The sequence below is a fragment of the Cervus elaphus genome, chromosome 14 (assembly GCF_910594005.1).
Source record: "Cervus elaphus chromosome 14, mCerEla1.1, whole genome shotgun sequence".
NCBI classification, from domain to species: Eukaryota; Metazoa; Chordata; class Mammalia; order Artiodactyla; family Cervidae; genus Cervus; species Cervus elaphus.
Window position 1 is genome coordinate 72,337,309 of NC_057828.1, and position 22,704 is coordinate 72,360,012.

Sequence of the window (22,704 nt, forward strand, 5' to 3'; positions counted from 1 at the left end):
CTTTCCACCAGAGGCTTTGCTGACCATCTGAAAGTTAATGAGGTCGGGTGCCTTCTGCACTCACAAATCCCCCTGCTCACTCCATCAGGAGAAGACAACTTACTACTTGGGTTACTACAGGATCCAAACAGTGCCTGCTCCACGACAGGAGCCCCTGAATGCCACTCCAGCGCCACTGAGGGAAGCAACATCATTTTAATGACATTCATGGTAGCACGGGTGATTCTTGTTTGGGTTACAGTGGAGGAAACACAGCTAATGTGGAGAGAAAGAAGCTGTTGTTCAACCATGACTCATGGGCTTAGCTCTCAACACAAGGTTCAAGTTTGTTTTGCATTTTTGTGGCTTTAAGGTGATGGTGAATTGGCAAGGAGAAAGGGAGGCAATAAGGTAGAGACAAGAGAGACAGGATTCAGGCTTTATCACTAGGTTCAGTGTGAGTTTGGGTAGCAATTCATGTGGGTTTGAGGAGGTGCCTTCCCTCCTCAAAATTCTATTATTCTGTATAATGATATAATGCTATGAAATCTAAAAAGTATAACGAAGATGTTTTCTAAAAGGCTGACTGCTACATTGAGACAGAGAGGTAAATCAAAAGGAGGTACAAAGGAGTACATAGCAAGGGCAGGGAAGAGGCGGGGTTTAACCCCTGGAATATCTTCCCAGTTAAACATACATGTACATCTTTAAAACCATTCTTCTATTCTGAAGTTAGACTGTGTCATTAGGCCGAGTGCACCAATGACAATCATTCCCAGAAGGGGGTTAATCCTCCCCAGGGAAAAGGGTCCCTAATCACTGGACTTGGAGAAGTAGGACATCTCAAGTCTGGGGCTTTGGCCCCCAGGCTCAGAGACATGGGCCGACAGAGGCCAGCATGTGTGGAGAGGGACCCAGTTGTCTCAGTCCCTTGCTCTCTTTTCACCCAGACAGGTACAACCAGTCTCTTTCTCTTCCTTTCTAACTTTGTCCCCAGCCCCCAAGCCAAAATCTGATTACATAATTAAGTACTTAGTAAGTATTCTCTGATGCTGATTTTTAATGAACTTGGCCAGTACTGCTTCCTGTTTTCAAAGAAACCAGTCCATTTAAAAAGCTAGTCCGTGCCCCCAATACCCACTGTGTCTTAGAAATCAAATGGACATTTTAAATCATTTTAGAGGGAAAATAATTATATGTAAATAGGTTAAAGTTCTTACAACAGAGAAGGTAGCTATTGAAAAGAGAAACTTGGGTAGCAGAATATGATTGTGATACCAACAGTAGTATTTGCCCATCTGTTTATCTATCTATCCATCCATCTACCTACTCTACCTATTCTCAGATTGTTCTGAACTAATATCAAAAATATCATGAACATGTGTTCATGTTCATGTCTCCTAGAGCCTGCCTTTACCCTGGGATTTTGGAGCAGAGGTAAGCGATATCTGCAAGACTTTGCAAGACATCTTCCTGCCAAACTACTTCTCAGTCTCCTGGGTACTTTTGAGGGGTACCTTGGAATGAAATCTAGAAATTCACATGGAGGCCTCTGAACTTGACCCCAAGCCTGCTCCTGTTCCTTAGCAGAGTAGAATCAAGATATAGTCACAACATTCTTGGTGTGGGCACTGAATAGTACAGGGCGAAAAAAGAAAACAGAAATGTTAAGGGAGGGGAGTAAAGATATTGGGAGAGATGGTGGGCATGCATTCAGGAGAGGCGCTGTGGTTATTCTCCATAAAACTATTCTCTCTCCTCACTCTAGACCCATGACTATCAACTGCTGAAGAATTAAAGCTAATACCATTATTTCCCTCCTTAAGATCTTTAATCCCAAGATGCTTGCCATTGCAACCTTGGTTTGACATTCAGTCCTGCCTGTATCTTCTTCCTCAACACTCCCTGCCACACCTAAATACTCCTAGTTCCCCATGTGCTCTCTCCTTTCAGTAGCATCGCCCATGTTGAACTCTGAGAATGCATTCTCCCACCTGGACCACTTCCATTTTCTGTTTGTTCTTTAAGATGCCTCGGGTGCCACCATCCCTGACACACCCCCAGCTTGGTCTCCTTCCTAGGTTATCTCTGAGCACCTGAGACCGTGTCTCTATCATTGTTCTCTATTACCATTTGCTGTGATCATCTCTTTGCTTTACTATCTCCCTAACTAGACTTATGGACCATAAGCTCTTGGAAGGTAAGACCATCTTTAAACTGTAATCATATTTCTGCTGTCTTGCACAATGCTAGTCACTTACTGAAATGCAAAAAATGTTGATGAATTAATCAATGAGGTTATAGATTGGGGGTAAAACCATCCCAACCATCTGGCACTGGCATGGTGCCACAGAAAGCAGCTGGTCTCATCTCCAGTGTTCTCCTGGGCATAAGCCTTGAGGTCCACAAGCACTCTCTGACCTGGGCCCCGTGTCCACACACAGGGACACATTATTCTCCCCATCTAGGCTTAAACTGTTCAACTCCAAGCTCCATGCTCTCCCTCTTTTGGACATCTATTCTCTTTTTCAACCCACTGGGTTCTTTTCCCTTCATGTCTCGGCCCCCCTCATCACGGTATGTACTGTACTTTTGGGTGCACGTCTCCATGCCTATTTTCACCCGCATGAGTGTGTTCCCTGCCACCTCCACTCAGGTCGAAGTTCTGCACATGGCCCTGGCTCTCCACCAGGCCCTCTGCGGTGCTGTGTACACAGAGGAACTCACCTCCTTCATTGGCCTTGAGCCTGTTTTGGACAACTCGCAATCCCCACAGTCTTCAGCCATGGTTGCAGGAGGCCAACTTGTATGGTTTTCTCTGGAGCTGTTCATTTCTGCAGTACACCTAGCCCGAGACCAGATCTGTGCCAAGGTACTGAACCCTAGATTCTTCACTGCTGTCTCATCGCTGCTGTCTCAGGGATGTCAGGGTGTGGTATGTCATGACCTCAACAAGCTCAGAACAATTAAACAAAGTTTGATATCTCACCTGGGTTAGAACACCTCTACAGCTTCTCAGTATACCTTTAAGGAAAAAGGAGTAAATTTGGGAGTTAGCCTTTCAGAGATTAGGATTCAATGAGGTGCCAGGTCTCTATTGCAAATAGATAACTATCTTTATATAAAGTTGTAACTTTTGACAATTGATCTCTAGGGGACATAGTTTCATAGTTTATTGTTTATTTTTTTAAAATAGAGGATCATATTAAGCACTTCCATTGCCATCCAGGGGTCTACACTTGAGAAATGCTGGCCCAAGTTAGGAGTACCACATGTTACCACAGGTTAGATGGATGTGAACATGACCACTAAAGAATCAGATTTGTGACTTTGGCCCTATTACCACTTGCCCAAGTAGGATGTGGTCTGAGAGGCCTGGCAAAGCAGGGCCTTGGTGACTGCAAGCTTCAGAAAGAGCAGGGTTCCCTGCAGATGACCGGGTACAGGTCCCTGTGGATTCTGGGGCTAAGTATAACCCCAGACGTCTGGTGACCAGCTTCATTTTCCAAAGACCTTCTTGTTTGAATTGGTCTTCCCTACTTCAGTGGGTGGGAATAAGTTGAGCTAAATGCCATTTAAGCAGCGTAACATGACGGTTAAGAGCAGGGGATCAGGAATTAGGCATTTGAGTCTATATCCCAGCATGGCCTCTTGGCTGCTGTCTGGTCTTGGGCAGGTTGCTTAACCTCTCTGACCCTTACCTCCTTATGTTTTAAAAGGGGATAGTATTAGAGTTAGCAAATGATGCAGTAATCCCACTTCTGGGCATATATCCAGAAAAGACAAAAACTCTTATTCAAAAAGGTATCGGGTTGGCCAAAATGTCTGTTTGGGTTTTTCCATAGGAAGTTACGGAAAAACTCGAACAAATTCTTTGATCAACTCAATACATGCACCTCTGTGTTCATAGCAGCACTGTTTACCAAAGTCAAGACATGGAAGAGACCTAAGTGTCCATCAATGGATGAATGGATACAGAGGGGACGGTGACAGCACCTACTTTATGTGTTTCCTGGAAGATTCAATGAGAAGTCTTGTAAGGCGCTTGGCATGTAATCAGGTACTCACTCAATGGTAGCTTTTCTTCATATATTAAGGATATTAAGAGGAGTAATAATAGGAAGTCATATTTAAAATGATTCCAGCAAGACAGGGCCCAGATGGGCCGGGCTCTCAGGCTACCACCCCAGTCACTGCTGCCTGTCTTCTCCCAAGGTGACCCCTCTTGGCCATGCCAGCTCTGTACAGGCTGCTGAGTGAGGGCGGAATCTCGGCCAGGATTGAGCTGCCTGGACGTGAGCCCTGGGCAGGCAGCTGTGAGAGGAGGAGCGTGGAGCAGAGGAGAAATGGGGTGTCAGTGGGCGAGCTCAGACTCTGGGGAGGAAGTGGCTTTGCGGTGGGGTGAGGGTGGGGTGAAGAAGAGGGGATGAGCAGAGCTAGAGAGGTGTTCAGCAGGAAGGAAAGCAGTTGAGAAAAAAAATAACCCACCTTGGGTCTTACTGGCTCCTTGGTGGCCTTTTCCGGAAACAAAGAATCAGAAACAGAACCCAACACAAAGCTTCTAGGGTGTTGCAAAATATCAGGCCTTTCTCTCTCTCTTTTTTTTTTTCCTGGTGGAGGGTGGGCATCTCACCACTGTCCTGTCCACAGCTCCGAAAAAGGAAAAATGGGCTGTGCTTTACAAATGGTCAGACTGTCAGACCAAGATCAAATGTGTGTTTTTCACCCCAAAAGCCTTGTTGCACAACTTGGTGTTATTTCCACAGGCAGCTGAAGTAATTCTGGTCTTGAAATCTTGCCCCGTGTGACATTTTTTTTTTCCTTGTTTGTTAGCCCAGTAATTAAATAGTCTTGACAAACAGTCCCCTAGTTCAGTTCAGTTCAGTCGCTCAGTCATGTCCGACTCTTTGTGACCCCATGGACTGCAGCACAGCAGGCCTCCCTGTCCATCCCAACGGCCGGAGTTTACTCAAACTCATGTCCATTGAGTCGGTGATGCCATCCAACCACCTCATCCTCTGTTGTCCCCTTCTTCTCCTGTCTTCAGTCTTTCCCAACATCAGGGTCTTTTCAAATGAGTCAGTTCTTCACTTCGGGTGGCCAAAGAATTGGAGTTTCAGCTTTAGCATCAGTCCTTCGAATGAATATTCAGGACTAATTTCCTTTAGGCTGGACTGGTTGGATCTCCTTGCAGTCCAAGGAACTCTCAAGAGTCTTCTCCAATACCACAGTTCAAAAGCATCAACTCTTTGGTGCTCAGCTTTCTTTATAGTCCAACTCTAACATCCATACATGACTACTAGAAAAACCATAGCTTTGACTAGATGGGCCTTTCTTGGTAAAGTAATGTCTCTATTTTTTAATATGCTGTCTAGGTTGGTCATAACTTTTCTTCCAAGGAGCAAGCGTCTTTTAATTTCACGGCTGCAGTCACCATCTGCAGTGATTTTGGAGACCCCAAAAATAAAGTCTGTCACTGTTTCCACTGTTTCCCCATCTATTTACCATGAAGTGATGGGAACATATGCCATGATCTTAGTTTTCTGAATGTTCACTTCTAACTTTAAGTTGAAAAAGTTCAACTTTTTCACTCTCCTCTTTCACTTTCATCAAGAGGCTCTTTAGTTCTTCCCTTTCTGCCATAAGGGTGGTGTCATCTGCATATCTGTGGTTATTGATATTTCTCCCAGCAATCTTGATTCCAGCTTGTGCTTCTTCCAGTCCAGAGTTTCTCATGATGTACTCTGTATATAAGCAGGGTGACAATATACAGTCTTGACGTACTCCTTTTCCTATTTGGAACCAGTCTGTTGTTCCATATCCAGTTCTAACTGTTGCTTCCTAACCTGCATACAGATTTCTCAGGAGACAGGTCAGGTGGTCTGGTATTCCCATCTCTTGAAGAATTTTCCACAGTTTGTTGTGATCCACATAGTCAAAGACTTTGGCATAGTCAATAAAGCAGAAGTAGATGTTTTTCTGAAACTCTTGCTTTTTTGATGATCCAGCGGATGTTGGCAATTTGATCTCTGGTTCTTCTGCCTTTTCTAAATCCAGCTTGAACATCTGGAAGTTCACGGTTCACGTACTGTTGAAGCCTGGCTGGGAGAGTTTTGAGCATCACTTTGCTAGCGTGTGAGATGAGTGCAATTGTGCAGTAGTTTGAACATTCTTTGGGATTGCCTTTCTTTGGGATTGGAATGAAAACTGACCTTTTCCAGTCCTGTGGCCACTGCTGGCCACAGTTTTCCAAATTTGCTGGCATATTGAGTGCAGCACTTTCACAGCATCATCTTTTAGGATTTGAAATAGCTCAACTGGAATTCCATCACCTCCACTAGCTTTGTTCGTAATGATGCTTCCTAAGGCCCACTTGACTTCACATTCCAGGATGTCTGGCTCTAGGTGACTGATCACAGCATCGTGATTATCTGGGTCGTGAAGATCTTCTTTGAATAGTTCTTCTGTATATTTTTGCCATGTCTTCTTAATATCCTTTGCTTCTGTCAGGTCCATGCTATTTCTATCCTTTATTGTGCCCATCTTGGCATGAAGTGTTCCCTTGGTTTCTCTAATTTTCTTGAAGAGATTTCTAGTCTTTCACATTCTATTGTTTTCCTCTATTTCTTTGCATTGATCACTGAGGAAGGCTTTCTTATCTCTCCTTGCTATTCTTTGGAACTCTGCATTCAAATGGGAATATCTTTCCTTTTCTCCTTTGCCTTTTGCTTCTCTTCTTCTCACAGTGATTTGTAAGGCCTCCTCAGACAGCCATTTTGCCTTTTAGCATTTCTTTTCCTCGGGGATGGTCTTGATCCCTGCCTCCTGCACAATGTCATGAACCTCCGTCCATAGTTCTTCAGGCACTCTGTCTATCAGATCTAATCCCTTGAATCTATTTGTCACTTCCACTGTATAATCAGAAGGGATTTGATTTAGGTCATACCTGAATGATCTAGTGGTTTTCCTTTCTTTCTTCAATTTAAGTCTGAATTTGGCAATAAGGAGTTCATGATCTGAGCCACAGTCAGCCCCTGGTCTTGTTTTTGCTGACTGTATAGAGCTTCTCCATCTTTGGCTGCAAAGAATATAATCAATCTGATTTTGGTGTTGACCATCCGGTGATGTCCATGTGTAGAGTCTTCTCTTGTGTTGTTGGAAGAGAGTGTTTGCTATGACCAGTGCATTCTCTTGGCAAAACTCTGTTAGCTTTTGCCCTGCCTCATTCTGTACTCCAAGGCCAAATTTGCCTGTTACTCCAGGTGTTTCTTGACTTCCTACTTTTGCATTCCAGTCCCCTATCATGAAAAGGACATCTTTTTTGGGTGTTAGTTCTAGAAGGTCTTGTAGGTCTTGATAGAACTGTTCAACTTCACCTTCTTCAGCATTACTGGTCAGGGCATAGGCTTGGATTACTGTGATATTGAATGGTTTGCCTTGGAAACAAACAGAAATCATTCTGTCATTTCTGAGATTGCATCCAAGTACTGCATTTCGGACTCTTTTGTTGACTATGATGGCTACTCCATTTCTTCTAAGCAATTCCTGCCCACAGTAGTAGATATAATGGTCATCTGAGTTAAATTCACCCATTCCTGTCCATTTCAGTTTGCTGATTCCTGAAATGTCGATGTTCACTCTTGCCATCTCCTGTTTGACCACTTCCAATTTGCCTTGATTCATGGACCTAACATTCCAGGTTCCTATGCAGTATTTCTCTTTACAGCATTGGACTCTGCTTCCATCACCAGTCACATCCACAACTGGGTGGTGGTGTTGCTTTGTCTCCATCCCTTCATTCTTTCTGGAGTTATTTCTCCACTGATCTCCAGTAGCATATTGGGCACCTACTGACCTGGAGAGTTCATCTTTCAGTGTCCTATCTTTCTGCCTTTTCATACTGTTCATGGGGTTCTCAGGGCAAGAACTAGTCACCTAGTTCTGTGAGGCTCAAAGCTGGGAGCTCAGCAGCAGCTAGCAGAGCATCTCCAGAAAGCATGTTGCATCCTGGACCCTTGGGACTGGAGTAATAGATCGATCCCTGCCCTCTGGAGTTTCTAGCCTGGGGCTGTGTCCTTCAGCCATCAGTATCCAACCGAGATGCAGCGTGGTGCAGACCGATGCCCCCTAGAGCCATGCCCAATGGATGGAAGCCTAGGAAGTTTCTCCCATCTCAAACGGGAAGCAAACGCCACAGGAGAGCAGGGTTTCAAAAGCAGGGTTTCTTCAGCATCTTGGAAACACCCACTTGCCTCCCCCACTGTCCCCAGAGTTTCACTTCTTATCTCTGCTCAGCTGCTCACTTTTCCGTATTCTTTTTCAGACTAGTCTCCAAACTTTCATCAGGCTTTATTTACGTAACTGGTCTATTTACTTGACTCTGAGTTCCTCACTTCCCCTCAAATTGGCCTATTACTTGGAACAGTCTATTCCCAGATGGCTCAGCAGGTAAAGAATCTGCCTGCTATGCAGGAGACACAGGAGATACGGATTCGATCCCTAGATTGGGAAGATACTGCAAAGAAGGAAATGCAACCCACTGCTTAGCAGCAGCAGCAGCAACAGTATTCTTGCCTGGAAAATTCTGGGGACAGAGGAGCCTGGCGGGCTACAGTCCATGGAGTCCCAAAGAGTTTGGCACAACTGAGCGACTAAGCATGCATGCATTGTTTGATATAACTCAGCTCAGTTCTAACCTCACCTTAGATTTTTTGCACCTTTGAAATCAACTCTTCATCCTCATCTCCCAAATCAGCCCAGTTTCGTCATTTCATTCCATGTACCCAGTCCTTCAGGTGAATCTTTGACTCACACCTGCCACCGTCCTAAATTGTCACCAGCAGCTCTGTCTGCTTCTTGGTTCATCTTAAAATGTCACTCCTGTAAAGCCCAAGCCCTTATCACTTCTTCATGCCTGGACCTTGGTAACAGCCCCCTCCCAGATCTCTCCAGCTCATTCCATCCTGCCCAGCGTGTCAAAATGAATCCACCCAGAGCACAGATCTCATCACTGCATTTTCTGCACAGAAGCCTCATCACTGCCTACAACACAAAGTCCAGCCAGACACACAGCCTGGCGTTTCCCACACTCCTCTGCAGTCTGGCAGCTGACTTCTGCAACCACCTCCCCTCTCCCCAAAGGACACCTGCTGCTCCCATTGGGCTGCTTTTACTATACTGTACCCCACTTGGTATGTGGGAGGTGCTAACTCCTAGAGAGGGAGAGAGACAGGCAAGGAGGAAGGAAGTACTTGGCAACATCCCCTTAACAAATCTTTCTCTGGGGGCTCCAGTCCTTTCTCTAGCACCCAGCTCCAAATTGCTCTGCCGTTCAGGTCTACATCACTCACTGACATACAAGCAAAAACTTGGAGTATGAAGATTTCCAAACTCATATAAAACCCTCATGAGCTTACCAGCCAGCTTTAACAGCCATCAAATTTTGCCATATTTATTTCGTCTATCTTGTCTCCACATTTTGGGGGGGGAGGGGTATGTGTGGGGCGGGGGAGGGTAGAACACTTTAAATCAAATTGTAGACATAGTGCAAATTCATGCGCAAATACTTAAGCTTGCATCCCTCCAAAGGATGTTTTTACACATAGCCACAAGCCATGATCATACCTAATAAAACTGATCATAATTCCTTCTTAACACCTATTATTCAGTCTATATTCAAGTTTCCCAAGTTGTTCTTAAAAAAATCATTTTTAGAGTTGGCTGTGTTTTTTAATTAGGATCCAAACAAGGTCACACTTACTTATCATAATAGTTTTGTCTGTGAGATCTCTTTTAACTCCTTTTAAAGCAACGTGTCTTTCCCTGGTGGCTCAGATGGTAAAGAATCTGCCTGCAATGCAGGAGACCTGGGTTCGATCCCTGGGTTGAGAAGATCCCCTGGAGGAGGGCATGGCAACCCACTCCAGTACTCTTGCCTGGAAAATCATATGGACAGAGAAGCCTGGCAGGCTATAGTCCATGGGGTCACAAAGGGTCAGACACGACTGAGCGACTTCACTTTCCTTGTAGTATTGTCTAAATCCACTCATTTCAACACTTAAACCTTGTGTTACCTAGTCTTCAACCTAATTTTTGCATGTGCCGTGAGCTCTCAAAGATAAAGTCTGTGTGTGAATGTGTGTGTGTGTGTTTAGCTTCAGTGTTGTGAAGAATTTTTCACATACCAAATCCTCAAGAAATACTTGCTGATTAGCATTTATTATGCTCTTCTCTCTGCAGAATTGTGTACTAGGGTGAGAGAGACAGAAAAGATTCTCAACCTTGGTGTTTCCAGTTCTGTTAAAGATGCAGGACAGCAGCTCTGGAACTTGAACATGTGTCAGAACCACCCAGAGGGGCTTGTAGGATTCCATGCCCAGAGCTCCGGAAGCTGTAGGTCTGGGACCCACCTCGAGAATCTGCAGTTTTAACAGGCTCCTAGGTGATGCTGCTGGTCCAAACTTTGAGAACCACTAAAATCAGACTTGAGCTTCAGAAGGTTTTCCACCAGTCCTCAGCGGCCAGGCTCTTTACACAGTCCCGGTTCCCAACACTGCCCGCTTCTGTGGTCTCTCTCTGGGCTCAGTGAGTAAGCCGGTTCCTCTAAATCTTTCCTGGGGAGGAGCTACTTTGAAAACATTCCTCCAAGTGGAGAAGGGGGAGGTGAGGATGCCTGACTGGAGGGTAGAGTTGAGGAGGAAGAGGTCAGCTAGGTTCTGTGAGTCACAGAGAGCTGGGGAAGAGTGCTGGGCGGCACGGGCTTTCCCCAGGCTGGTTCCTGAGAGCTTCCGTCAAGGTTCTCCACGTACACGGCCTGCCATGATGCTCCGTACAGTGATTCACAGCAGTCCTGTCTAGACCAGTCGCCGGGCTGGGTGTGGCTGAGGCTTTGTGCCATGGCTCCTGCCCCCAGGTCTGCCATCCAGATTTGGAAGGAAAAGATGCCCTTTGAAAGGAGTGGGCAAGATGAGGGAACTGGAAAGTCTTTTAAGAGCACCGTTGAATCAAAGGGACCAAATTTTAAAAATCTGTTATTTTGCTCAACACTCTTAACCAGACCTCTTTCCATCCTGGGCTTGTTTCTTTCCCTGCAGTCAGTTATTTCTGAGTGTTTTCCTTATGTTAATTCCTGTTACTTTATTCTTTCTACTCTCTACCTCATTCTTGGGGGATAGACTCCTTACCCCCTGCCCCTTACCTGTGGCATTCGAATTTCTAGACTTGGCCCTCATCTCTTCTCACTACGTATACTTTCTCTGAGAGATACATCTACTTCTTTAGTTTCAACTTTCCACCTGTATATTCATGGCTCCCATAAAAACATCTCCAGCCCAGACCTCTCTTGACTCCAGACCACGCATAACTCCAGTTCCTGTTAGATGCCTCTCTGCGTGGCCCTCAAGCACCCTGGTCAGTATGTCTAGCGTCTAGTCCGACTTGTTTCCTCCATCCCAACACTTCTCTTCTCTTTTCTCTTGCGTTGTACACTATTCCTCCTGCATTTCCAAACTCAGTTACAGCATCAGCACCACTCGAGTTGTTCAAGCTTGAAATCAGGGAATTCTCTTCACTTCTCTTTTCCTCACCCACCGTCTATCTACCTGCTCATTGAGCCCCATCCTTCCAACCCTGAAATGTCTTTATATTTCATATTCTTCTTGCCATCTTCCCTGCCTTTGACTCAGTTTCAATGCTCTTGGAATTGTAAATCACAGCAATATAAAAATAACTACTAGGTATTGAATGCTTACTATGTGCCAGGACAGTGATCAAATTCCTAGATACCTTACCTGATTCAATTTCAAGCTAATGAGTTAGTTATTACCATCTCCATTTTACAGATGAGAAGGCTTCTGAAAGCTTAAAGATATTAAGTAATTTGTGCAAGGTCCCCTGCTTGCTGGTAAGCCTTAGAGCTAAGAGCCTGTAGCCATAACCAGTACCCTGTGCTAACATGCTTCCAACCTTGTGGGCATAGGAGAATCACCTGGGGAGTTTTTAAAGCCTCCTGTTATCCAGCCCCACCCTAGGCTAATTGCATCAAAACATTATCTCCTTCCCTGGTGGCTCAGAGGTAAAGAATCTGCCTGCAACGCAGGAGATCTGGGTTTGATTCCTGGATTGGGAAGATCCCCTGGAGAAGGGAATCGCAACCCATTCCAGTATTCTTGCCTGGAGAATTCCATGGACAGAGGAGCCTGGCGGGCTACAGTCCATGGAATTGCAAACAGTCAGACACTACTGAGTGACTTCACTCACCTGAGTTCACCTCATTATCTACTTCTACAACTTCCAACTTTCCACCCATATGTTCATAGCTTCCAAAATCTTCCCAGCCCAGACCTCTCTCTTGAGCTCTAGGCTCCTTCCTCAGGCGTGCTCCTGGACAGTCAGGACTGAGAATCGTTGCTTTTCTGACTTACACATAACTATTAATACCATCTCTACTCCCTATCCCACTCCACTCTGAATCTTCCTGCAGGACGCTAAGTACTAGTTGCTCAGTTGTGTCCGACTCTTTGCAACCCCATGGACTATAGCCTGCCAGGCTCTTCTGTCCATGGGATTTCCCAGGCAAGAATACTGGAGTGGGTTGCATTTCCTTCTCCAGGGGATCTTCCCGACCCAGGGATTGAACCTGGGTCTCCTGCATTGCAGGCAGACTCTTTACCATCTGAGCCACCGCCTAGCTGTTCTTTTAAAACATCATCATGATCAAACACCCTTGTCGCTCCCCCCTGGCTATATAATGAAGGCCAAACTCCTCGGTGGAGCATCCAGACCCTCAACAGTCTTGCATTCCTATCTGTAAGCTACCCTCCAACACACACCTGCTCTGGCTTTTCTACTCTCCCTGCAGTCACACCACAGACTTGAGATTCCAGTACCTTTGCACATGCTATTTGTTCAGCCTGAAATGTCCCTACCCTTTAAGGTCCCCCACCCTAACTCTCTTGTAAATAGTTTCTCTTTTTCTTTCTTTTGAGACACAAGTAAAATGTCATCTCTATAAATTCTCCAGCTAGTATTAATGGCTTCCCCTTTGTTATCTCTGTAATCTGCCTTATTACTCTGAACTGCAATGATTTATTTACATATCTTCCTCCCTCAAAAGACTTTGAGTCTCAAAAAGATCTGGGTCTTATTCATATTTTTACCCTCATGACATAGCCCATGTCATTTAGGCACTCAGTAAATGTTGAATGAATGAATGAATGAACTCCCTTGCTGGCTTGTGTAATCCATGGCTGCTGGGCCCTATGGTGAAGAACAGAGTTCTTGAATCAGTTGAGTCCAAATCCAGGTTTTGCACCTTTACCAGCTGTGAGGCCACTGACTGGAGGCTAACATTGCTGACCTTCTCTGTGACTTAATCTCCTCATATGTAAAAGAGGGATACTGATAGTACCTACCTCATAGAATGGCCAGATATATATATATATATATATATATATATATATAGGTACCAAAGAATTGATGCTTTCAAACTGTGGTGCTAGAGAAGACTCTTGAGAGCCCTTTGGACTGCAGGGAAATCCAACCAGTCCATCCTAAAGGAAATAAACCCTGAATATTCATTGGAAGGACTGATGTTGAAGCTGAAGCTCCAATACTTTGGCCACCTGATGTGGAGACTGACTCTTTAGAAAAGACCTGATGCTGGGAAAGATTGAAGGTGGGAGAAGAAGGGGACGACAGAGGATGAGATGGTTGGATGGCGTCACTGACTCAATGAACATGAGTCTGAGCAAACTCCAGGAGATGGTGAAGGACAGGGACGCCTGGTGTGCTGCAGTCCATGGGGTCACAAAGTCGAACATGATGGAGAAATTGAACTATATATATATATACACACATATATATATATATATATGGAGAGAAAGAGAGACAAGGGAGAATGTTCACTAAGGTGATGTTGAGTAGCTTTTCACTTACATTTTTCTTTATTATTAGACTGTTCTACAACAAATACTGATTTTTACATATACTTAGAACTTCACTTCCCAAAATACACACACCCATACATGCACATAAACTCGCCATAAAACTCCACAAACATCCACATAATGCACACAAGCACGCATATCCCCTTGGGAGGCAGAAATGCTGAGTCCAGACGTGCCCCAGCCACAGGGAGGCTGAGAATGTGGCTGCAGAGAGGACGTGTAGACCTCAGGCCATCTCTGGCTCGTAGCCAGCAGGAACGGCGGGCAGTCTGCCAGCTCTGCAACAAGGAAGTGACATTCCTATTCATCCAAGCCTTCCAGTCAACATCCAACCTGCGTGTCTGGAGACTCCAAAGTGCAGGCCCTGAAGGGGAGGCCCGGCTGTGCGGGCCTGTTTCTCTGCTGGAGGAGTGAGAGGCAGACGGCTGTGCAGCGCTCGAAGGACGGCTGGGACGTGACGACCTTCCCGACCGGGCTTCCCGGAGCGGGGGGAGCTCACCACTGTCAGAAATGATTTGTTTTTATTCCCGAAAGTTTAGGAAACGTAGGAGGAACTGGATGGAGGGAGATAAACGCTAACACGTTAATTGGAAGTTCCTTTTCCCTCCACTGAAAGAGAAAACTTGATAGAGTGGGAAATGGGCATGCGCAGATGTATGCTTTTATATATAGAATGGATAAACAAAAAGGTCCTAGTGTATAGCACAGAAAACTGTATCCAATAGCCTATGATAAACCATAATGGAAAATAATATTAAACAAAGAATGTATATATATATATATAAATAAATATATAAAACTGAATCACTTTACTGCACAGCAGAAATTAGCACAACATTTTATGATCCACTATATTTCAGTGAAAAAGTATCAATAACAAAAAAAGAGAAAACTTGTAGTGACTTTTGAACTGGCTTTGTTGCTTAGGCCTCAGTTTTGATGGAGTTTATTAATAATATCAAATCTATTATCATAATCAGCCTGCTCCATGTCAGAGTATATTGTGACCCAGAAGAAGCAGGTGACACATGACCTGCGGAGATCATTCTAGGTTTTCCATTGAAGGGAACAAATGATGCCAAGCATTAGGACAGAAATGAGGAAAAATCTCTGGTTCCGTGAACCATCCCTGACCTTCAGAGAAGAATCTGAAGAGATTAGCAGCAAATAGAATGCAGCCCTGTCCAGAGTTGAAGGCTCACACAGTGTGGGCCCTGCTGCCAGACTCCAGGTCTATATCCAGTTTAGAGTCAGCGTGAGAAGGTCACGTGATCGAGGACCACCTATGGGTGCTCAGCTTAAGGCAGGAGAAGAGAGAATTTCTAATTTTCTAAAAAGACACAGTTTCTACCCTCAAAAAGTTTACATTGCAGCTAGGAAAATAAAATGGACACTCAGGAAACAATTAGAAAAAAGTCTCCATCCCTCTGTCACGGGCAGTGGGGATTCTAAGCGTTGAAGAAGTTCGCAGAGATATAGGGCCACCATGGACAGCCACAGAGGTCATAACCCCTGTACAATGTGGAAGACCACACCTCCTTCAGTGCTTATGGAAAGCCATAATCCCAATCATCACCAGCCTAATGAGGAACAATTTGGATAACAGAAGAAGGTGCATTAAATGGATAACCAAAATGTTATTAGCTTGTAGCTCTGGTGGATTAGGACCTTGGGCCATCCATCTATCACCCCAAAGTTTCCCAATTCTTTCCTTCCTTTTTAAAAAATTGAGATATAATTTACATACCACAAAAATCTACCACTTTAAGTACACAATTCAGTGGTTTTTAATACATTCACAGGGTTTTGCAACCATCACCACTATCTAATTCCAGAACACTGTCATTGCTGAAAATGAAACCCTGCACCCAGTAAGTGCGTGCTGAGTCATGTCAGTCATGTCTGACTCTTTGCGACCCTAAGGACTATAGGTTGCCAGGCTCCTCTGTCCATGGCATTCTCCAAGCAAGAATACTGGAGTGGGTTGCCATGCCCTCCTCCAGGGAATCTTCCTGGGCCAGGGATCGAACCCTCATCTCCCATGGCTCCTGCATTGCAGGTGCTCTTTATCATTGAGCTGCCAGGGAAGCCCATACCCAGTAAGTAGTCACTCTTCATTCCCTTCTCCTCCCAGCTCCTGTCAATCACTAATCTACTCTTCATCTCTATGGATTTGCCTCTTCTGGATATTTTTAAGTCAAGGGAGTCATACAATATGCAGCCTTGTGTGTCTAGCGTCTTTTACTTAGCATACAGTCGAGGCTCATCCATGCTGTGGCATGCACCAGCACTTTGTTCCTTTCCTCAGTTTCTTCTGGGCATCCTAGATGGTGGCCTGTGTGCTCATGGACACCTGCTCTCCAGCAGCCACTTGGGAGAAGTGCCTTCCAGCGGCTACCTCTGCCCTCTGTGTGGATGCTGTTTTCCATGCCTTGGTTCTGTCTTCCAGTTCTTTGAACTGGAAACACCTGAAACATCAAATAGCATTCAGTTCCCACCAGTTCTGCCCTCTAGGAACTGGAGCCATATCCCATTCAGACTTGGGGAAATGGAACACTGTATATACGTCTCTGGCTCTTTCCCTCTTATTGTACGTACAAAAGAAAATGAAGGTGGTACCTGCTGGATTGTTGGTGTGAAGGAAAGAAATGTATACACGTAGGGAAACTGACTTCATGCAGTTCCAGGTGACAAAGTTGATTATCAACACAGTGTCCAAGTTTGATAAGCCAGGGATTCAGGCTAATGTATTTCTCACCCTGGATTCTGGAAGGGCCTCTCTCTGGCATCTGCCATGGGTCTCCTTTTGTCTCTTTTGAAGCACAGAAGCCAAAGAAACAGAGAACTGAGTAGCTGCAAAGACAATTACTTTTAGGACTCCAATGAAGTCTGTCCATTGATTGATTAGTCAATCAGCATGTGATTTCTCTATCAACAAATACTGGGTCTTAGCACCATGCTACACGATAATATGTACTAGGTTCTGATACACTCGTGGAAGGGCTTCCCCGGTAGCTCAGTGGTCAAGAATCCACTTGCAATGCAGGAGACGCAGGTTCAATCCCTGGGTCGGGAAGATCCCCTGGAGAAGGCCATGTCAACTCATTCCAAAATTCTTGCCTGGAGAATTCCGTTGACAGAGTAGTCTGGTGGGCTACAGTTCATGTAGTTGCAAAGAGTCAGATACGACTGAAGCGACTGAGCATGCACGCACACATGTTTGTGGAAAAAGAGGATAAAAAAGAAGAAAGGATAGCAGAACCTGTGTGTTGTTTCACTCCCAGGAGTCAGCACCTGTGTTGCTATGTCAAAGGGCTGCTCTCAGGCCTCAGGGTGGCCTTGGCCTGGGGTCTCTGTAGGCTGAAGGGTCTGCAGTCTACACACCCGGGGAACGGTCCTCAACCAGGGACTGACAGGGCCGGCCACAGAGACCGAGTACTCTGACTGACTTGGGTGTGTCAAGTCCAAACATCTTTATATTTCCGTTTTCTCAGCTAATTTGCTCACATCCCGAGGATAACCTGGAGTAAGGATAACCACTCCAGTATTCTTGTCTGGAGGATCCCAGGGACAGAGGAGCCTGGAGGGCTAAACTATGGGGTTGCAGAGAGTCAGACACGATTGAGCAACTAACACTTCTCTTTTTTCCAAGGTATAAAGCTTAAATCAATGGATATAGAAGGTTTTGAGAAACATACTCACAAATATAAAGAATTTTTTAAAAAATAGCATTTGACTGTTTTTTTAAAAAGAGAATCTTGGGCAACTAAGAGGGGATGTCTCAAAGAGTGAGGCTGAGAATGTCCCCTTGAGTCCTCAGCGGGGTCTGGGTCTTACCATGACCAGACCTGGCATGTGACCATGCCACCCACCAGCAGAAGCCTGTTTAGACCTTCCAGCAGGGCTAATCCATAAATGTCCATGAGAAATTAACATGTGCTACAGTATTATTAACTAAAGTACAGACTTTGTTCAAATTTCACAAAATTTTATGCTAATGTCCATTATTTGTTTTCATTCCTTACTCTATTCCCCTTTGTATTTAGTTGTATTGAGCAGCTTCAGCTGCATGCAACAATTCTGATAGATTCTCTTTTAATTTTTATTCTATTATAAATATTTTCTAATTTTCCTTATTATGGTTTCTTAGATATACCCGTCATTTAAAAGTGGACATTTAATTTCCAAATACATAGGGTTTTTAAAGTATCTTTTGTATTAATTTATGATTTTGATAGCAATTTCTCATTTAAATGCTTTCTTCTCTGCAATCAGTCTTTTAACTTTATTGAGGCTTTCAATGGCCAAGTCAAAGATGTCTCTTGACAAATGTCCAATTATACTTGGAAATATGTGGGTTATTTTCAAATATCTTTTGATACTGATTTCTAACATAATTCTACAGTGGTAAGAGAACAGACTGTGTGATTTCAATACATTTAGACCATGACATTTTTGCACCTTGTTTTATGTCCCTGGATATGTTCTAGTGTCTCCTGGTTTATAGTCTATGGGAACTTGAGTAGAATTTATATCCTGCTACTGGGTGAAAATTGTATAAATCTTAATTATGTTGAATTCGTTCACAGTGTTTTTCACGTCTACTATAGCCTTCTACTTTCCTGTCTATTCATTCTATTTGTTTTTGAGAGTTTGATATTGAAACCGCAACTAAAAATCTTAATTTATCTACTTAAAAAATAATTTGTAATATATAATGGAACTATATGTAACTTTGTCCTGTATTTCCCAAGCCTCCTGTAAATGTGCTACCATTCTTTAGCAATTTAAAAAATAAAAAAAGAAAGAAAAATAATAAAGGTCCATGAGGAGCCCCAGCAGAATTAAGAGTAGGGAGAGAAGGCAAAAGAGGAATAGAAGAAAGGGTGAGGGGAAAATGGGGGAAAGTGGATGAGAGAGGACAGGTGGGTAGGTGACAGATGAAGAAGTAGGGATAAAGGAAAGAGAGGGGAGAGAGTGGATCTTGCAGGAGGGTGATGGACTCCACTGGCAGCTGCTCCTGTAACGACCACATCCCATGTCCTGGGCTCCCCAGGCACTGGTGCTGTGGTGGAGGCCCCATTTGTCACACCCAACCCTTCTCTCAACTCTCTGGCTACCTTTCCAAATTTTTTGAGGAGGAAAAATTGGCTGGAAGGGTCTCCAAGGCAATCTGACCTTGCCCCCCACAGACCTCCTGCAGGCCTTGGGCAGAAGGTAGCCAGGAGAGTCAGGAAGCAGAGGCCCTGATCCGCCTGCAAACAGAGGGCCCTCAGTGAGCGTGCCAGCCTGTAAATTGTCCTTTTGTTTTGCAGGCTTTACTGAACACGGTTTTATTTCATGTGACTGTGCTATTTCAGGAGGAGTAAATATTGCCGGCGGTCTGTTTAAAAAGGCCAATGACCTGAAATGGTGGTTTTTTGGATTTTTTCCCCCCCTTTTCTTTTCCATTTGAATTATCTCCAAGACACAGGTCTGCCCCAGCATCGTGCAGTTTTAAGTCCTTGGCTTTTAGTTCTAACTTTCTCTTTTTGTCTTGTGACATGCTGGACTGGCAAACAAAAGGGAGAAAGATATGAGATAAAGCTGTGAAGAACTGACCGAGGCCCAAGGAGAAGAGCAGGGAGACGTCCAGGCTGCAACCCGGAAGAGGGCATGGAGCCACCGGCTCTCTTTTGCCTTCGCTGCTTCCGGAGCTGTTGTTGGACCTGTAATTACAGCCTCTTTCCTCTGATTTCCTCTGTGAAAATAGCAACATTCAGACTAAGCGCCGAGTAGAAAAAGGCACTACACAAAGGATCAGGGGTTTATAAATACAGTTAAAATTATAGGATTGTTACCCCCACAGTTTAGGTCTCTGAAAGACAGGTTGGGAGGAGGGAGGGGGCACAGCTCTTGAAACTTAAGTACTAAAATACCCAGGTGTGTCTCTTTGGGGGCCTTGTCAAGGAAGATTCACCATAGTCTTTTTTTTCCACTGGATGTCAATCATTATAAAAAGGAATGTCCCTGGTGAGGCACATCCCCTTTTCCAGATTTTTATTTTGATGTTTTTAAGATTCTCACTCACCTTCTAGTTTTTCAGTCTCTTTTCAAACTCATTATCTCAAAGGAGAGGGTGGAGGTTATCCTTGTCTCATTAAATACCTCCCAGTCTTCTGGGACCTGCTTTTCCTTTTATTTTATTTTATTTTGTTTTGTTTTTGCTTTTTGGCCCCATCGTGTGGCATGGAGGATTTTAGTTCCCTGACCAGGACTTGAACCCATGCCCCTTGCAATGGAAGTGTGGAGTCTTAACCACTGGACAACCAGGGAAGTCTGCTTTTCCTTCTAGACAACAATGTGTTCCTGCTGGCACTATCATGTTCTTACACATCCCAGCACCCTGGTCATGGCTCACCCACACCGGCCCTCCCATGGGATTTCTTAACCTGGGATGAGAAAAAATCATCAGGAAAGTTCATCTCTAGAGAAGGCTATTAGAAGAAATATGGCCATGGAAAGTGGAGCCAGCTTGTGCCATGAAAGAGAACAAAGCAATCATGAGAGAGAACCAGAGACACGAGGCAGGGACAAAGGCCTGGCCCTGAAGTCCTTGGTTCTAGTGGTTCTTGAATCCATGCATCCCTAAGCTTTGAAGAGGATGAGCTGGTTGGATGGCATCACCGTCTTGATAGACATGAGTTTGAGCAAGCTCCGGGAGTTGGTGATGGACAGGGAAGCCTGGTGTGCTGCAGTCCATGGGGTCACAAAGAGTTGGACACGACTGAGTGACTGAACTGACTGAAGCTTTGCTTAGTTTAGATACTCAACTTCCCTTGAATCCCATGAACAAATATATTCCCTTTTTTGCCTAAACTTGTTCCTGTGAGGTTTCTGATATGTGCAACTGAAAAGCCTTGACTAATATGGCTAGATGCCAAGAATTCTCTAGGAAGTTGACAAAGTAATGTTATCAGTGCAGCTTCTCAAAGTTAGTTTCACAAAGGGTTAAGAGAAGTATTTATAGTATGCTGACTGAATTGCTGTCACTACCCTACTTCCCAGAAAGATAAATGGTGAAAATACCCCAAACAGTATGTATGACTCAACTACTGAAGAAGACGAAGGAATACGGGGAGAAGACTCATGGTCTGGCCCCTGCCTTCACGTGGAATCACATAGAAGTTTTCCAGATAGGAGATTCCCATTAAGATATCAACTCTCCCTGGAGAAGGAAATGGCAACCCGCTCTAGTATCCTTGCCTGGAGAATCCCACGGACAGAGGAGCCTGGCTGCTACAGCCCATGGGGTCCCAAAGAGTCAGATGCAAGTTAGTGACTAAACAACAACCTATAAGATTAGGTTTTCATCACTGGGGAAATGATGTTTTAACAATCAGTTATCCAGTAACGATAACCCTATATGCAAAACGGAAAAAGAGACACAGAAATACGGAACAGACTTTTGAACTCTGTGGGAGAATGTGAGGGTGGGATATTTCAAAAGAACAGCATGTATACTATTTATGGTGAAACAGATCACCAGCCCAGGTGGGATGGATGAGACAAGTGCTCGGGCCTGGTGCACTGGGAGGACCCAGAGGAATCGGGTGGAGAGGGAGGTGGGAGGGGGGATCAGGATGGGGAATACGTGTAAATCTATGGCTGATTCATATCAATGTATGACAAAAAAAAAAAAAAAAAACAATCAGTTATCCACTCTCCAAAAAAAATACCTAGATGTTACAAAGAAATACGAGACAATTGTATTTAGCAGCTCTAATTATGAAATAAATGGCAACCCACTCCAGTATTCTTGCCTGGAGAATCCCATGGACAGAGGAGCCTGGCAGGCTATAGTCCATGGGGTCGCAAGAGTCGGACACGACTAAATCAACTTTGGCATGGCAGAAGGTGCCAAAAAGATGTAATAGACAACTGGCAGAAAATAACAATGCGTACAAATAGATGTGTCATTTAAGAACAGAGTGCTCTGACACATACAAAGCAGGGAAATAGGTGGTGCATGCCAACAGATGCTTCATGCTCGAAGAACTCGAATAAAGAACACATGTTGGGTTCTTAATCCCATTGGTCAGAAAATTACAAATTTAGTACAAATCTTGGCTCTCAGATGGGTTAAAATCTTACCTGGTTAATATGCCATACCTTTTCAGTGTGGAAAACAGGAGGCTGGTCATCATTACCCGTGTCAATGCGTCTGCTTTGGTTCGGGGTGGCAATGTGGCATGACCTGTCCGCTTTATAAACGTGTGTTCCTTTTGAAACAGTAACTCTAGATCTAGGAGTTTCATCCCACTGGAATAAATATAGAAGTATAGATTAAAAAAAAAAGATATCAACTCTCACTATCAGATCTACAGTAAGTGAAACCCAATTTCCATGTCTGCTTCTCAGTAGACCTGAAAAATGCAACAGACCATCATCAGAAGAAAGCCTGTCCCCTGCCTAGAGTTGTCACCTCCACACTAAATGACTCCAATCCTCTCTGTGTGTCAATGGGGCAAATGGACTGGCATGGCATGATGGTGTAGAAAATGCCCTGAACTGGGATTTCAGTCAAGGTTTTGCCACCAAGCACTTAGAAGACCAGTTTCCTCATCTGCTGAACAAGGAACTGGGTGGGCTAGTTGTTGTTGCTGCTGTTCAGTCTCTAAGTCACGTCTGACTCTGCGACCCCATGGGCTGCAGCACGCCAGGCTCCTCTGTTTGGGCTGGATGACCTCTGAGATCCCTTCCAGCCCTTATATGCTGTGATTCAAAGGTAAGCTACTGG

General features: G+C 44.5%; 1 protein-coding gene across 1 annotated transcript in view; it reads right to left on the reverse strand.

Annotated features, from left to right (window-relative positions):
* PPP2R5A (protein phosphatase 2 regulatory subunit B'alpha) overlaps positions 1 to 22,097 on the reverse strand; it is a 98,088-nt gene extending 75,991 nt beyond the window's left edge. Inside the window, exon 1 of the mRNA XM_043924434.1 lies at positions 22,077 to 22,097. The gene's annotated coding sequence lies outside the window, so the exon portion shown is untranslated. The remainder of the gene's footprint in view (positions 1 to 22,076) is intronic.
* Between the last annotated feature and the right edge of the window lie 607 nt (positions 22,098 to 22,704).